At 40.6% G+C, this 17,572-nt stretch overlaps 1 protein-coding gene across 2 annotated transcripts in view; it reads right to left on the bottom strand.

Annotated features, from left to right (window-relative positions):
* The window catches only part of VSNL1 (visinin like 1), a 176,060-nt gene that overhangs the window by 90,575 nt on the left and 67,913 nt on the right, over nucleotides 1–17,572 (bottom strand). The gene's annotated exons all lie outside the window — the stretch shown is intronic.

A 17,572-nucleotide genomic window follows, 5' to 3' on the forward strand; every position in this document is an offset into this window, starting at 1 on the left:
AAGCATTGCTGTATGGAGAAAATAACCCTGCAATATGATGCCATCCCGCCACATGGAGTGCCTATGGATACATAGTACTGAGCCGCCATACAGCACCCATGAATATAATATATATTCCAAATAAAATTGGTTCTTTTTTGTTAAGGAAATAATATGTAACAAAAAAATATAAGTCGGATCAAAAAATAAATTGCGAAAGAATCTCCAATCGATATCATAAGAAATCTCCACTGACTACTGTCTCGAATAGTGTATTCAAAATGTCCAGTTCTAGAAACATTGAATGAGTGCTAGTTCATTGCGGCCTTCATGTGGCCCACCAATGTCATCTGCTCATATGTCTATACAACACATAAGAAACTGATTTTACATGGAATTTCCCTTTAAGTTGCATTAATATATGAAAAAAAATAGAGGCAATAAGTGTGAAGAGAATAAGATGCTAAGCTTTAGGCTAAGCTCTTACATGATGTGACAAGAGAAGTGACAAAAGCCTCATTGCAGTATCTTAGTGACTCTTAGTTCATGTTGAGTGCAGTTCTAATCAGGATCTTTCCTCCTCCGGCAGAGATGAGTGGACTTACATACTCTCCTTATCACCAGATGTCTTCTTATTTCAGGAGGCAATGTCTATAAATAGGAACTCTACTTAAAACACTTCTCCCTCACTTCAAAATCAGAGGACAAACTGGAGGACATAATGACATCTACTAATTGGTTTACAATTGTAAAATATCTCCTACAGTAGGTCTTCTACCTACCAACCTAAGACTGAGGAAGGTTTTTCACCTAGGATGACAAGAAGTCTCACTATTTATTTCTCCTAGCTCTCACATACCGAATTTTTGTAGATTACCTTCACCGTTGCTTTGCTATCTTTGTAAAAGTGTTTCCCCGAAAGATCAAGATGTGCTGCATATGTATGTTTATTCATGTCTATGCAGAATATTGGGCGGGTGGGTAGAAAGTCTGCCTGTACAAACATTTGTGAAAGAATGTGTCGTTCTAAAGAGCTCAACGAATTTCAGCGTGGTCCTGTAATAGGACGACACCGTTGTAACAAGTCAGTTCAAGAAGTTTCTTCCCTCCTAGATATTCCACAATCAACTGTGAGTGGTATTGCTGCAAGGTAGAAGCGTTTAGAAACCACAGCAACTCAACCAAGAAGTGCACACCACATAAAATTACAGAGCAGGGACACCAAATGCCGAGGCGCATAGTCCATAAAAGTCGCCAACACTCGACTTACTCAATAACTGCAGAACTCCAAACCTCCTCTGGTTTTAGCATCAACACAAAAACTGTGCCCCGGAAGCTTCATGGAATGGGTTTCCACGGCCAAGCAGCTGCATGCCAGCCTTACATCACCAAGCACAATGCCAAGCGCTGGATGGAGTGGTTTAAAGCCACCGCCACTGGACCCTGGAGCAAAGGAAATATGTTCTGTGGAGTGATCAATCACTCTTCTCTATCTGGCAGTCTGATGGACCAGTCTGGGTTTGGTGAATTCCAGGAGAGCGTTACCTGCCTGACTGCATTGTGCCAACTAGAACGTTTGAGGGACGAGGGATAATGCTTTGGGGTTGTGTTTCAGGGGTTTTCAGGTATGTCAATGCTTCAGTATACCAAGACATTTTTGACAATTGTAGCTTCCAACTTTGTAGAAACAGTTTGGGGTACGGCCCTTTTCTGTTCCTGCTTGACTGTACCCCAGTACACAAAGCACAGTCCATAAAGGCATAGTTGGGTGAGTTTGTGGTGGAAGAACTTGACTGGCCACACAGAACCCTGACCTCATGCCCTTGCCTGGCCCTGAACCGGAACGGAGATTAGGAGCCAGGTCCTCTCGTCCCACATCAGTGTCTGACCTCACAAATTCTCTTATGGATGAATGGGCAAAATTTCCCACAGACACTCCAAGATCTTGTAGAAAGTCTTCCTGGGAGAGTGGAAGCTGTTTTAGCTGCAAAGGGGGGACCAACATATTAATACCTATGGATTTAGAACGGGATGTCACGAAAGCTCCTGTAGGTGTAATGTGTAGGTATCCCAATAATTTTGTCGTGGAGCTGAAAGGAAAAACATGGCGCAAACATAGGGCATTACCCACAAGCAACGTGGAATGGAAAGTATTGTAGTGATATACTCACCTGGTGGTGTCGTGCTAGAAGCAGGACACCCCTGTAGATTGGGTCTTTGAATTCGGAACAACCTGTGGCCTGCAGTTCCCTGGATACTCCATATATCAAAATTCCGGACCAGCTCCTTCCTCAGGCAGTATGACAGGAAGGAGCCGGTCCGGCTCTGAAACGCGTCGCTTGTATCCATACATATCATTAAAGAACTTTCAAGTTATTATTTCCTTTTAAAAGGGAACAGCGCTGTTTGTAGGGCTGATTTTTGGGACTTCCCACCACACTGCTACCAATACTTTTGTCCATATAGTGTGTGTGTCGGATCTGCCTATGGCAAGTCCAACCCTGGGGAACACAGCCTGAGGCTTCTCTCTCAGAAGAATAGAGAATAGACTATGTCTAAGCATAAACACAAATAGTTGTCAATGTCCTTGTCCTGAGTGTAGTTTTCAGGCCATGCCTTTAGGAGTGGTTACCCTGCAGAAATAGTCCATCTACCTTTAAGGTAGAAGTACAGAAGTTTCTCAGAGGATCTGAAGAAGCAGTATTAAATTTCAGTTTCATCTTTGTCAACCATTTCTAGGATTACATAAACTCTACTCCTTCAAATGTATTGAGCTCCAAGAGACAGGTATTTCTCGGAATCACTTTCCTCACCTATTACTTTGGATGCCCCATTCATTTCCCCACTTTGTCAAATAACACAGATGCCCTCCAAGCAGGGGCGTACCTAAGGCCCTTTTTGGTGCGGGTAACACCACCATACCCTTAACCACCTGGGACTGAAGTACTTGGAGCTTGTTTGCCCCATCTCCCTTCCATTGGCTTTGGGTTAATTCCCCACACTCTAGTTTCGATGCACAGGTTCTCTTCTCCCATTAAAATAAAGGATGTAGCCAACCTGGACAGGTCCCTCTCTCTCCAGGGCAACCATAGCTGCCACATTTCTGTTACAAATGGCCTGGCCTCCAAGAAAAAAAAAATCTACAAAAAATAACATCACTCACACTAAAATAACAAATTAATTTAACAGAAAAACGACGCCACCCTGAGCGGACAAAAGACTATTACTGACAAACACAGTTATGAAACTGGATATAAAGTAACCAACTGTCTTACACGCTCGTTGAGCAGAGCCGAGCGCTCCTGCCAACTGCTTTGTTTGTCTAAACAATTTGTAAAGACTTGAGAATGATACGTTCAAGCCTGTAAATTTGTTATATACAAGAGCATGGCAGAAAAAGAGCTGTTTGTTTCGAGGATAAAAAAAAATAAAAAATTGCCAGTCTACATTTTATATCTAGAACATGGTGTACATCTTCATACAGCGCAGGAAGGAGAGGCATAATAAATATTTAAGAAAGGAATTCAGTCAGAGGCGAGGAAGAGGTGCACAAGGAAGCTTCAGAGATGACTGTGCTGCTTCAATCGCAAAAGTCCGGAGATGAAGGTCAATTCTTAACAGGAGTGAAAGCTATGTTTTCTTGTATAATACTGACCTACTATTTCTCGAATTTGCATCATTTTCTTTTTGTCTGAGAATAGAAGTACTATACAATACAATTCTGATAATCCAGCATGGTCATGCTTAATCTGGATTATAGGAAGTTTAGCAAATAGAGTCTGTCAATAAAATGCTCCATTTTTTTTGGGATGATATAATAAAAAAAAAATTCTACTACGGGAAAGTTATTATCTTCATCTAACTGATCCTTAGAATACATAATATAGCAACCTTCTTCACAAGCTGAGAGCTGATTGGCCTGTTATGTGAACTCACGTTTACTTTTGTGCAACAGTGAATGTGCCATCAATGATGCTCCGGCCTTTAGGCTCACTTAGAGATAGACACACCCCTTAGACTCATTCACTACTACATAAATTTTCTTGAAAAATAGCTCAATGGGACACTAAAAAACATAAGGGATCTCATTAATTTAATTGAGTTCCACTATTAGAATATATTATATAATAACTGAGGCCTCTTGGCCAATCAGTAGTGCGGAGGAGGCACCTTCTGACTACATTGGACAATATGGTTGCTCGGTGGTTAGCACTGTTACCTTGAAACAGTGGGGTCTTGGGTCTGAATTCAACCAAGGGCAATATTAATAAGTTATTCCCATCTTAGCATGAGCTACCATTGAGTACTCCAGTTTCCTCCTACACTCCAAAAACATACGTATATTAATTTCTCTACAACCGGCTGCAGTACGACTAGCACATGTGTCTGGTACAGCAAGACTATGTGAATACTGGTGCAAGGTACTGTTTCATGAATTGAATATTCCTCTATAAGCAGAGATTCACACGCTTTTAGGGGAGAACACAGTCCGATAAATGGAATGCGATGGAACTTGCTGTGATTTTTTATTTATGGGGGCTCCGCATGCGTTTACCATTGTATTTTCATATGGAAGTCTCCATGGCACCACCGTAACACTGTATTTGGGATACTTTTTTTTTCACTATATTAAAAAACGTAGACGATTACACTTCATTATAGGATCAATCGAGCAAAATATGTTACGTTTTGTTAGTTTTCTTACAATGCGAGTCAATTGGTATATGGTATACAGTTGCATACACCAGAGCTATACGTTTGGCGTAATATACAGGTAGCAGGAACTATTTACAGCCTAAACAGTAAGATAAAGCTTCGGCTGGGACGGAATATGTCTTATCTCTACCCTTTCCATGTATTTTTAACACTGATGCTATTCTACTTGAAGCACTGAAGAAGCTGTCACTACCAGGCTCTCTCCTCTGATCACTCAAGTGACCTATTCAAACGCTCTTGAATTATACATGTTTACCAAGAGTGTGCTGCACGTTTTGGGCATCAGTCATGTGGCAGATAGGTAACGAGGAGATGATGCCAATATTGTTTTTTAGTATCGTCATTTGATGGTGTGTTTTTTACTAACAGGAACCTGAAGTTGGTGCCAGCTGGTATAGAGAGACATGGCCACTGCTCTATACTCACTATATAGATCCTACGTAATTTTCGAGAAAATTATGCTGAAGGTAGTCCATTGCTGGTCCAGATGAAGCTCAAGCTACCTGGATGTCCATGGTCTATGATATTTTAATTTGGAAATCCCGTCGTATGCTGCGCTATTAACCTACCATATGTTATTTCACCTTGTATGTCTGGAGCATATGCGTTCGTTTTATGCCAGACATCTGCTTAATATAGAGGTCAATGACCTCCATGACGGGAGCATTTTATGGTTCGTTGCTTGCCCACTTATGCATTACTGCAGTGCACACTAGAATGTCTTCCTATGACCTTATCTACCGTGACTCTGGGTCAGTAGAGTTTTCGGAGTTTTATGGGTTCAATACTTATTTTACCTATTCCTTACCGTCACCAACACTTGGACTTTCTCAGATGGAAATCTTACTTTATAACAAACTCTTTTTTTCCTGGTTCATCTAAACAGTTTAGGGCATCTCATTTCTTTCCGTAACTCTCATAAACTTCAATGAAGAGGGCCGCGAGCAAGCGCAGCCACCTCTCCATTGGACTCAATGGAGCATGCAGCTGCCAGGAACCAGTAAACAGGGGTGACTAGACCCCCGTTCTCCAGATAAGTGAGGGTCCCAGAGGTGGGACCCACACCTATGCAGTGTTTAAGGCACATCCTGTGCATACGCCATAAATACTTAAGATAGGAATACCCCGTTAATATTCTTCCTACTCATATTTAATATACCGGGCAAAATTGTGCCAGATGAGTGAAAATTATCTTAGATTCTTTTGTCTGATCTGATACAAATTTATAAACGGGAATGGTGTACATAAAATTAGGAGGTACTGAAGAAGAGCTACTTCATAATATATTATTTAAAGATAGCATTAAAGGGGTTGTCTGATTAGGTCTCCTCCTCGGGCCCCCCTATATTAGCCAGAGTGAAGAGTCGCTGGAGGACCCAGCACAATGAGTTGCCCATTCATTTGAATAGCTGCCATGTAATACCACCTCTCCCCTACAGTGGCCACTGCAGGAAAATGTGCAGCCACCCACAGCAGTCATCCTTTAGAGAAGGGGTTTTCCCACCCCCTAAATTTCACACATTTTATTACTATAGTACATACAGCTACAGTAACATAATTCTACACATTTTGCGATGTATTACAGCCTCTCCTTCCTTTGTAGATTTCATTATATCTGTCATATTTTATAATCCAGAAGAGACTCTGTCTGTTTAGAGCATCTGTCTAAAAATGCCTTCCCCAATATACCTATAGCAGAAGAGATATACAATCTGCATCAAGGTTCGTTATACACAGCAATCTCCAATATGTGATGGCCGAGTAGCAATATTGTCCAAATGTTAAGGTCAGGGCGCCATGGCAACTTTTGGTCACGTGACTGTTGCATTAAAATTATGACCGCTAAATCGCAGGAATTCCCACAAGGTTGTGATCTTCATAAATTGCCCTCAAAATATAATCAATATAATGTCTGGAGTATGGCGGGAACTTTTGGGGCAACCGCCTACTACCTTCAATACCTCAACCGTGGTGCTCCAGACATTACATCATTTTACATTGACGAAACCCTTATTGGATTTCCGGCATGATCAGGCATGACAAATCCAAGATCATTTTTTTCCCCTTTTTCCTAGCTTAGTTGTCACATGACTAAATTGACCAGATTAAAGGGGTTTTCAAGAACTGAAAAATGATTGGCTTATTCGTAGGATTGGCCATCAATGTTTGATCGGTGGGGGTTCAACCCCTATGTAAGTGCCACATCGGTCCATGAGTACCCCAGTCCCTTTATTGTTTACACAGGTAGAGCGGTTCGTACATACGGGTTGTACTGCAGCTGAGTTTAATTCAAGTCAATGGGACTAAGCCGCAGTACAAATCATGGCTGTATGAATGGCGCCGTAGCTGTGTAGACAGGGATTGCCACAGCACCTTCATTCTGCTGCAGGTTGGGGGCACTAGGGGGGTTCAACCACCACTGACCAAACATTGATAGCCTATCCTAAGGAAAACCCCTAGAACATATGGCTGACACATTCTTGGTGTTTGGAACATGGAGGTAGCAGCCACAATACTGTAAGGCCACATGCACACGATGCATATTATGTGCAGATTTTCCTGAGACAATACAGTACCAGCATAGCAAATGAGATTTCAAGTAACTTTATCTACACGTTTCGAAATATTTATGCACGTACATTAACCTTCGGTGCGTACTTTAAAATCAGCAGCATGCCAATTTATTTTGCGTTTCCGTCTCAGAATTGTATCTGAGAAGTTGATAAAAAACGCACCAAAGTCTGCAGCATAAACTACAAACCTGTTTCCGCATCCAAATATTAAATCTGCAACTAAAAAACGCATTAAAAAAAACCCTGCAATATAAGATGCGGATTTTAACTGCGGAATTACCTGCATTTATCTGAAGTTTTGCTGTCGATTTTCCACATCAAATTCCGCAATGTGTGCATGTAGCCTTACAGGGAATAAATAGAATAGATGATTTTTCTATTTTGACAGGAGTTTTTCCTTATAAATATAATTCAGAGTCCTGTGCTAAACCACAGACAACAGGTTACAGTGTCATGATGAGCTATGGCAAATGACAAACTCAGCTCAGCTTCATCTGACAAAGTCAGTAACACATAAATTCTTAAAATGTCTCGTGTTTACTTTGGATGCAAAATGGCAGAAATATTAATGTTCCTAAATCTGGCAGTTTTACCATTTCCAGACCACTGATATATTTGGCTGTGTAACACCAATGATGCTTATTTTATAAGAGGTAACGCCATTCAAATGAGCAGCGGACTGTGCAAACACCATCTTACTACAACAAACTGCAGATGGTCAGCAGAATAAAAAATACAACTATTTGCTAAAAATACGAATGGAGCACACGGCATTTACCATGTCAGTACAAAGTGGGTATTATATGATAAGAGACTGAGAATCACATTTTATTACAGACGTACATCCTGGTCTGGGACAGAACCGCACAGCATATTGCATACGCCATATTCATTTGGATATAGAGACATTGCTGTGATCGCAGAGAGGTCAAGACCATGGAAGAATTTGATGGTGCTCCCAGTGGTTGGACTACTGGAGGAAAACTGGGCCACCACGAGATATAGTGAGACAGGACGGCCATTTTGTTTGCTGATGGTCTGGTTTCGTATGAACATTGATTTAAAGACATTGCCTCATAAAGACGACTCCTATCCACATCTCCTTTTAGGCATATGGACGTTATAGAATCTCAGGACCCCCCCCCCCCCCCTATATGAACCAGAATAGTCAACTACTTTCTAAGACCGGCTCCTGTCTTGGCGGTCTCGTCAGCCATTTATCTACTTCTTCGATGCCTGGCAGGCCATGGCTTCCTATGGCAGGATCGGCGTCTGTTTGCCAGAGTTTGCCAAGGGCCGGCGCCTCTTTTCGTAAAGAGGATGTCTCTGGTAAGGGAAACCCCTTTAAGATAGAAAGCTATAAAGGTTTTATCAGACCACACCAATGTCATCTTCTGTGTGTTTGGACACCAAAAACCTTAATCACCAAGTTCCAAAAAGAGCAGTCGAGGGGGAGTCTAAAGACCCGTGTTTCTCAACTCCAGTCCGCAAGTTCGGCCAGCAGGTCATGTTTTCAGGATTTCCTTAGTATTGCGCAGGTGATATAATTATTGTCAGTGCATTAGGAATTGCCACAGGTGTTCTCTCTATGGGGTGTCCTCCAGCATGAAATGTTTGGGTACTAGAAGATTAGGAGTTGACACTGATATAGAAAACCAGAACTGCTCCAATGCTGCTGTAAAATATCTATACATTTTTTTAATGTAAGTAAAAGTATGTAAGAAGAGACCTGACAAGTTGCTAAAAGATCATGAGTAACTCGGATAACTTGCCAGAGAACATGAGCAGGCATAGTTATCATGGGGATACAGACCAATTAAACTCTTGTCTCAGGAAGCCGTTCACTTCAGTCTGAAACTTGACTCAAGAATAAGATATGAAAATATTTCGCAAACTTAAATCACATGACTAGAGAAGAAATCTACAATCAATGGAATCTACAATATCTGATGAAGTCAGGCCAGTGCCAGACTAAAACAACAAGAACTTCCATTGGAAAACATTTAGTGATATAAATTGCAAATTGCCACAAAGTCACAGAAAATTTTTACAAAAACTTTTAATGGTTGCTGTCCAAAAAAAAATGAATGGGCCCAAGACAGTGGATTGAGATAGCCCATTCACTTTAATATAAGTGAGGCCCACGGTGGCTTGTCCAACTTCCATACAGCTTGGATTGGGAAGTCCAGAGTTGTCACATTCTTGCTATAAATTAGATGCAAAAAATGGACAGATCCCTGCTGGGAGTTTTCACTCCCAATATGGAACAAATAACAAATTCTTCCTCAACATATATACCCCACCCGGTCAGAGATGTAAGTTAAAGCTCCTGCAAAATCTGTAACAGGGCCCCCCCTGCCATGTGCCATTTATAATACTGGTGTCTTCTTATGTGGCAGTGGGGCTTTTGGGCCCAATCAGGCTCCAGGGCCTGGGTGCAACTGCTACCTTCGGACTCCAATACCTACGCACCTTTTCAACTTCTTTATTATTTCGGGACATAGTGACAGTCAGACATTACTGGAGAAAAAACTAAACCAATGGCGAGTCAGGTGAGTCACTGAGTAGAAAATACAAAGAGTGGAATACAACAGACTTATTCATTTCCGCCCTGAATCCCAGATAATTTACGTAGGTGGAGAGCCGCATCTAGGTCGTCATTGAATAAACTAGACCGGGCTTTGTTTATCGAGGCACTGCAGTTACTCATTCGATTTTTTGTCTCTCTTGTGTGCAAGTCTTAATCACAGACCAGATACTTGTCGTCTTTCGGTTTTCCATTTCTAACTAAAATTTACAAATCATACTGGGAATGTACAGTATTTTATAGGGCGGCTCCTGCCTCGCAAGTATAAACATGATTATATAGTACTACAATATTGCTCACACTTTTAGGTAATGACCAATATAAGTCATTGGCTTTCCAGAACCTGAGGGTCTGAGATTTCCAATCACAACAGATCTGCTTGTATTCCCTTATGGGTCAACATGGTCAATAGTAAACTAACAAGGCTACACATACACATTGACATTGAGTATACGTTGTGTATAGAATGTGCCATCTTGTGGGTGTACTACAGACAACGATGAGCCACCGAGGAAGACAGACGGAAGTACTGTCATTGTAAACCAGTCAGAAAGATGAACCTTAATTCTCTGGTATTGTGAAATCTACTATATCCGGACCTTGTAAGACCTCAGTAATTTTCTTCACTATATTTGTGTACCAACACCTTAAAGCAAGGACGTTTTTTTGGTTATAGCTCGGTAAAGATTAGGAAGTTTGAAGGTTTAGACTTCGTCCTTTACCCGAATGAACAAGGAACTCCCAAGACAATGCAGCCATAACATTTCCTTAAAAAAAGAATTTTCCGCTTTGATGTTTCCTTTTTCCTCTGGAATGCATATAGGTCTTTTGAACTCACATAATCTCAGTCGCAGCTTTTTGTAATTAAACTTCACAATCTTTTGTTAATTCTCTTATTGTTTATATGGTTCCACAATTCAGCATGGCGGCTCAGGGGTTAGTACTTTTGCCTTCCAGTCCCGATTTCCAGGAATCAAATCCGACCAAGGAATCATCTACACAGAGTTTGTATGGCTGTTTGCGTGGCAGCTCTCCGGGTTCCTCACACTCCAAAAGCATACTTACCAAAATAAACATGCTGTGCAGTATACATCTACTGGTTGTCTCTGTATGGAATGAATGCGGGCCTGTTGATAAGTTCGCTGTATGCACCGGGAGTTTACCTGGTGCATATGCCGAAGGTAAGGCTCAAACGCTATGTGAACAGAGCTTCACTCTTAGGCTACATGCACACGATCGTTTCTATTTTGCGTCCCTTAAACAACGGATCTGTTGTCCGTTTTTGTAAGGTGTGTCATCAGTGTGTCCTCCGCATCCGTTCCGTATGCCCGCAAACATGGTCGGTATTGCACCCATATTCACAGATCCGCAAAAAAACAGAAGGTGCTCCACATCTATTGGACGTGAGATGGTGTTGCTCCTGGATGCTGTGACTGCAGTTTCCAGGAGGCTCGTCTGTGCGGTGTAGGCCTCAGGACTTTGCTGAATGGGGAATTCGCCATCGCCTAGCAACTCATCCGCAAAATACTGCCGGCATACGGACAGCACAAAAATCGCATCCGTGTGCCATCCGTGATTTTCCCGTCACCATAGACTTGAATGGGTGAGACCAACTTGCACACACGGACATGAATAGGACCTGCTCTAAGTTTTGCGGCCCAGTCCCACGGCCCCTACACAGATCTGTGAAATACATGGTAGTGTAATAGGGCCATAGAAAGTAATGGGTCAGTGTGCTATCCGTTAAACGTATAGCACACTGACGTAAACAACGGTCGTGTGCATGTAGCCTTACCTGGGAAAAATTCAATGTACACAAAGAGCGATTGCTGCCCTGGGAACCATTCATGTTGTGGTGAAAGATAATTTGTTGCAGTTTGTTGTTCTCATGAATAATAACCCATGTGTGTCCATAGTTATTTTATTTTTAATGATTTGTGAAACGGCATTAACCCTTTACACAAGTCTGGGAGAGCTAGGTGACAAAAAACCTGGGTGCTGTAGTATTGGCTGTCCCCCAGAATTCTCAGTACAGATAAAACAAAAGCTTCAAGGACATATATTTACTGGTGAATTTTTTCATTTTAGGGGAACATTAAGAATTTTGGTGCTATAATATGTAGACTATATATTTATTAAATGAATATAACTGTACACATTATATGATGCAAATTAATCTACTGCTCACAAAAAGAAATGGGACAAAAAAAAACAATTAGAAATACCACTAAATCTATGGCTTATTAAAATGTATTAAAATTAAATAAAAAAGAGCTAATATTTTATCCATTATTTTAATTTAGTTAAATATCAAATCCTCCATTCACACCCAAAGATATACTGCAAATTTTGCAAGTTGAAATTGGCAAAATTGTGCAAGATTGTGAGAGTTTCTTTCTTTTTACGGCAACGATACAATCTGAGGTATTAATATATCGTAACACAATTCACATCAGCAGAGTATTCTCTCCACAGACACTAAACCAGCAAACTTGTGAATGCATCTTTGAGTGTAAATGGAGTATAAACACAATATAATTAAAAATAAGTAAGGTAATAAGTAACATAAACCTATTTATGGCTTGTGTTCATAATGTCCGTCCGACCCTGTTGACTTATTATGGAGTCCTTCGGGGTTCCATTGATTTGACAGCAAGAATAGCGCTATTCTGGCTGTCAAAAGAGAGAGTACGGCCAAAGGAGGCTCCGAAATGTTGTTTATGGGGGGGTTAAACTGTACAATTTTCTCAACTGCATAAAGCTACATATATATTTGTAGTGGCCAGATAAAAAAATAAAAACATGGCAAAAACTGCATGATAATACATGTGGCGTTTGCCATAGTTTTGCAGCGCCCTTTTGTTTTTTTCATAGAACTGTGGCTTTGGGAAACTGTGGGAGCAGCACTATATACAGAATCCACCCTCCATAATATACTATGTCAAATATCTATAGGCACCCGTTACCATTACCTCCAAACAGGATGCACAGAGAGATTATCATTGGACTTTCAACTTGAATGGATGGCACTTTAGACATTCTTCATGGCAGTGGTGATAAAGGCCATCTCGTTGTTGTAGTCATATCTGAGCCATTATCACCTTTGCCATAAAGGAGATGAAATTGGCAATCCATTCATATCAACAAACCAAAGAAAATCTCTCTAGGCATTTTATTTCATGCCAACCAGGACACCAGGGCCAGGTATTTGTTTGCTCTGCTGTCCCTTTTCCAGATGCAGAATTCTTCCCTCCCTTGCTTGCAGTGCTTATAGAGAAGGGAGTCCAGGAGTCCATTACAGGTAATCACCAGCCAAAAGCAAGGGGAATTGAATCAACCTTAACTGGGCCCCCTCTCGCCAAGGGTCCCATAACAAGCCACAATGTTTGCCTTTATGTTAAATATATCATAAGTGCATTTCAAAATGTTTCTTTTTCCTGCTTAATGGCTGCTCAGATGATCTTTGAGATTTGCCATGAGTTTTGTAAAAAAATATTTTCAGGGTAATTTTTAAATTCTTTTTTTTTTAGTGGATAAAAAACATGATTTTTACTAAAAAGAAATAAAAAAATACAAAAAAATGTATTCAGTCCTAAGCATTTTGAAAATGTCATAGCCGCCTGCTGGTTTCTTGTGGACATATAAACCGCTCATTGTACAGTATCATATACAGTGACCTTTTGGTTGCTTGCAGTCTCTCTGTTTGTCATTAGTCGGTTGTTATACCCGGCAGAATACAAATGCTACATGGATTACTCTACAAGTGTTAGGCCAAGAACTCAACTAGACACTAATGCTCTCCAAAAAGGTGATAGATAATCTTGAAAAAATGTTGTTTACTGGATCGGAATGAAGAGGAGTGCGGAGTGTGAATCTCTGGCCAAATTTTTTTTATTGGTATTCACTTTTTATTTTAGCCAACATTCCTGATGAAATGATTCAAATTAACCTATGATCAATGGAGTTAAAAAAAAATAAAAAATTACTAAATGTTGTCCTTCTGGTCTACCTCCCCAGCCTCCTCACGTTAGTTCTGGGTTATACACCCCATATTCCTCTTTCTGGTATTAACCTGAGCTACCAGAACTTCCATTAAATGTGAGTAACATTGGTGGACAAGAGTGACAATGTGATTGTCACCGCTGCATTTGGCTGCATTTGTGCGCCCATGGAGGAGGTCTGGAGATCTTGAAATGCGTTGCAATGTGAGCCAAGTTATCACATTCCTGTTTTGTAATTTAATAAAAGTAAATTTAACCTTTATTATGGTAGGGAGTGTTTATGACCTGTTGTTTCATAGTATCAATGTTTACAAAGAACTTACTGTCTCATTTTTTTTATCTTTTTCTAAATGCAATGTGAGTGAGTGACGTTATAAAATCATTTTCTTCTCGTCTTCTCACTGTTCAGAAAAACACCATGGGAGCATGTAAACAATGTGGCTTCTTGTGTTGTCCTAAGTTACATGGCTACATCAGCCAATGGCTTTAGTGTAAAAACAAACATACTCTGCGGCTTCTATGGGGCCCCTGGAAAAGGGATTGGCCTCATCCTTTTCTTTAATGGGTGGTGAGAACACGTGCCTAGATCCCCTCTCCATAGGCCCTACAATGTTGGCAAACAAAGGTATAGAGAATCAAACTAAGGATTAAGGAAAGGAGATGGGGTAAAAAAGCATCAAGTCCTCCTGTCTCTGATGGTTAGGGGTGTGGTGGTGTCGACCAGCATCAGAACAGGGTCCCATTTTAACCCCTGCTATGAAGTCCCTTTCTTCTATGTACGCCTCTAGTGCAGAACACGTTCCTATCATCATAATACTGTATATCAATTAACCAGTGGAACCAGAAAAAACTATTAGGTATTGTATTGAAATAAGAGCCTTCACCTTCAAAGCTTTATTTAGTTTTTATAGATAATGGAAAGTTATCGGACGTCTGATATGAAGCCATAAAAACATTGTAATGTCCTTGGAATAAAGTCACTGTCATCTGCAAAAGGCAGAAAGATAATGCATTACCAAAATATATTCCATTTACAAGAGGATGACCTAGCAATATGTTTACAAATCTCTGGATACTGGCGCTCTCACTTACCTATACAGTACAATTCTGATAATCTGGCATCTTTGGGACCGCTAGACAACTGAAAATTCGTAATCATCTGATGTATAAGCAGATAGTATTTAGCGAGAAACTGATTTACTGGAATATTCCAGATTAGGTTCTGTTCACATCAGCGTTGGGGTCCCGTTCTGATGTTCCGTCGGAGCTTTCCGTCAGAACGGGACCCTGAACAAACACAAACTGACACGAACGGAAACCAGAGGTTTCCGTTTCCATCAGCATTGATTTCAATGGTGACGGATCCGGTGCCCATGGTTTCCGTTTGTCTCTGTTGTGCACCGGATCCGTCGTTCTGCCGGAAGCAATAGCGTAGTCGACTACGCTATTGCTTTCGGCAAAACAAGTTTGTGTCTGTTCATGTTCCCGTTCTGACGGAAAGCTCAGACGCAACGTCAGAACAGGACCCCAACGCAGAACCAAGGTTTTCTAACCATTATTGGGTAATCAGGACATGTTTTTATAAATGACAGGCCTGGGATATACACACATAAAGGTTGATGATTATGATTAAGTGTGTACAAAATAGTGTGTGTCTGTTCAATCAATCTTTTAATTTATGGCACACTTGGTTACTTTGGACCAATCAGATGATTTTTACTATTACATACTATTTATACTATTTTCAGTTACATCATGTTCATGTTGGAAGCTACGGCTGCTTTTCTCAGCCTATGGGAGGGTCAGATTGCTTGTTTCTAACCCTGTACAAGCTGTAATGTAACATAAATATGATCTCTCGACTCACAAACTGTCACTGTGCTCCCTCTTTAAGACAAGCTTTGGGAAGAAAGTTACAGGTCTGTGCAAGGAAGGTCAAAGTAAAGAATGTTATGCTTGGGACAGAAGTGTGGTGGAGCATGATTAAGTATACCAAGAGATGAGCTGTGGAAATGATGTAGTCAAGAACATGGAATATCGAGCTTTATGGGTAACTATTACTAGCATGGACTGCCAATGAAAAATGTAAATGGTGCCATTGTAAGAAATAAGAGAAGCGCTTACGTAGGTCTTATGGGCATTGCTTAAATTAGCTAATTTTTCTTTTGCCTGGATTATGCCTTTAGGGGATTGTTGGCTTAGAAAACACATTTTCAAATACTCTATTAGAGAACATTAGGATGTCCCGCGTTCAGGACACTCATCTATTAGCCAGACCAGAAAAGGGCTACAAAAATGCACCTTTTGCTCTGGAGAACCCCGCATGTTTAGGTATTACACAGACGACCCACTAATTACAATGGGAACTGTAGCTGTAATACTTCCATGTAGTGGCTCGGCATGGAAACTGACCTCTTGATTACAGCTGCGGATGGGGTTCCCAGCAGCGGGACACCCTGTGATCAGCCCTTTCGCCGATCGTCCCAAAAAAGGAATTGTCCAAAGTGGTCAATGCATTGGAAGAGTACTTCTACTTGTGTATTTATATCGAGCTGCAGAGCATTTCAGTGAGCTAAAGTAAAGCAAAGTGAAATGCATTATACAATGTGGGCAGTATTGCTGAGGTAGATGGATAACCCTTACCCTAAATATTCATAACAAATTTTTTCTGTGGTAAGATCTATGGATCCATCTGTGCATCTATGAAAAGATATGGCAGATGTTCAAAATTACAAAAACAGCAATGAAGACCCTATTCGAAAATTACGGGTTCATAGCTATACAGTTTCCTATGACTGGTTTGTCATCACTCAGAATGAGACATAGCTGCGGACACCATCAGTGTTTAGAACACCTGCCAAAATGTCGCCCACGAGAAGAGGAGGCTTAAAGGGACACTAAACCTGCTGTCTATTTTATCTACCTATACTCTACAAGGAATAATGAATAACATTGAAATGTAATCAGCCATTCAAGACTGGGAAGTGTGCTGTTCATCAATAAGATTACTGACAGGAAATCCATAAAAAAAATGTCTGCCCCCATGATGATTACTTTATGTCGCATATCTCCTATTCTGAGATGCTCCAAAGACATTACCATACATACGTGCCCATGATATTAGCAGATGATCCTATAGATTAAATTTATGAGCTGTGGACTTTTGATTTTTTCTCCTTTGAAATGACATCAACACCCTCTATTGTGGAAAACAATCTAATATTGTCACTTTAAATCCATGCTGGGTTTTGTCTTATTGTCTCAAAATTTGGTTGCTGTAAATCTGTGGCTCTACTTCAAAATTTTTCTATAGGGGAGATAGTTGCACGACAATGCAAGATTTCTCACATGAATGGAATTCTTGAGATGATCTCTAGTCTCACAACCATTTTCCACATTGGAAAAAACAGTGAGGTTATGCGATGGCTGCAGTACCCTGCAAGTCAACATGGCAAACCAAGCTTTAAGGAAACAGAAATAAGGTAGCACAAATAATTTGCCGTAGTGATGCAAAGAAAAAAATCGAATTGTGTTATATGGACACGAGATAATGTAGACGGTGTAGATAGACATGAAGTCTGAACCTCACGTGTACATTTTTAACTTCCTTAAAAGAATCTTGAGCTGAGAAGTTTGCACAGAACATCTTGAGTGGTGTAAGTGAACTACTGAAAATAGAAAGCTGTTTCAAGTGGAAGATGAAGTATATCTGAAGT

The sequence above is a fragment of the Rhinoderma darwinii genome, chromosome 4, assembly GCF_050947455.1.
Source record: "Rhinoderma darwinii isolate aRhiDar2 chromosome 4, aRhiDar2.hap1, whole genome shotgun sequence".
Classification (NCBI taxonomy): Eukaryota; Metazoa; Chordata; class Amphibia; order Anura; family Rhinodermatidae; genus Rhinoderma; species Rhinoderma darwinii.